At 64.9% G+C, this 522-nt stretch overlaps 1 non-coding gene across 1 annotated transcript in view; it reads left to right on the forward strand.

The window, feature by feature from the left end:
- Window positions 1-382: 382 nt before the first annotated feature.
- LOC147038663 (18S ribosomal RNA) overlaps window positions 383-522 on the forward strand; it is a 1,907-nt gene continuing 1,767 nt past the window's right edge. The window contains exon 1 of the ribosomal RNA XR_015063744.1: window positions 383-522. This exon is cut by the window's right edge and continues 1,767 nt beyond it. This is a non-coding gene — a ribosomal RNA (18S ribosomal RNA).

The raw sequence follows: 522 nt of genomic DNA on the forward strand, positions 1-522 counted from the left end.
GTTCGCCTAACCTTGCATCGCCCCGCCAAACGAGCGAGTTGTCGGCCGTCCTGCGGGTCGCCACCGGCCCCAAACGTGCGGAGGGATAGCGGCAAGGCGGCGGCGGCGGCCAGCGGCGTCGGGGTCGACCTAGCACCGGAGAAGAGGTGTCTTACGAGGCCGGGCGCAGCTCCTCTCGTTTAGGGGTCCGCGAGGGTCGCATTCGAGGTTCCGCGTCCTCGGCTTCGGCTGCGCCGGGTCCAGCCCGATCCATCTCACCCCGCGGCAGCGTCAGACCACCTAGAGCCCCCGCGAACCGCGGCCGGCGTCCGGAAAACAGTCGCGCGAGCCCCCGCTCCGGCGGGCCGGCGAGCGAGAGGCGCTACCCAGCCACCCTCTCTCCTACCTGGTTGATCCTGCCAGTAGCATATGCTTGTCTCAAAGATTAAGCCATGCAAGTCTAAGTGCACACGGCCCGTACAGCGAAACTGCGAATGGCTCATTAAATCAGTTATGGTTCCTTTGATCGCTCCTCAGTTACTT

Source organism: Syngnathus leptorhynchus, unplaced genomic scaffold, assembly GCF_054491065.1.
Source record: "Syngnathus leptorhynchus isolate UIUO unplaced genomic scaffold, UIUO_Slep HiC_scaffold_44, whole genome shotgun sequence".
Lineage (NCBI taxonomy): Eukaryota > Metazoa > Chordata > Actinopteri > Syngnathiformes > Syngnathidae > Syngnathus > Syngnathus leptorhynchus.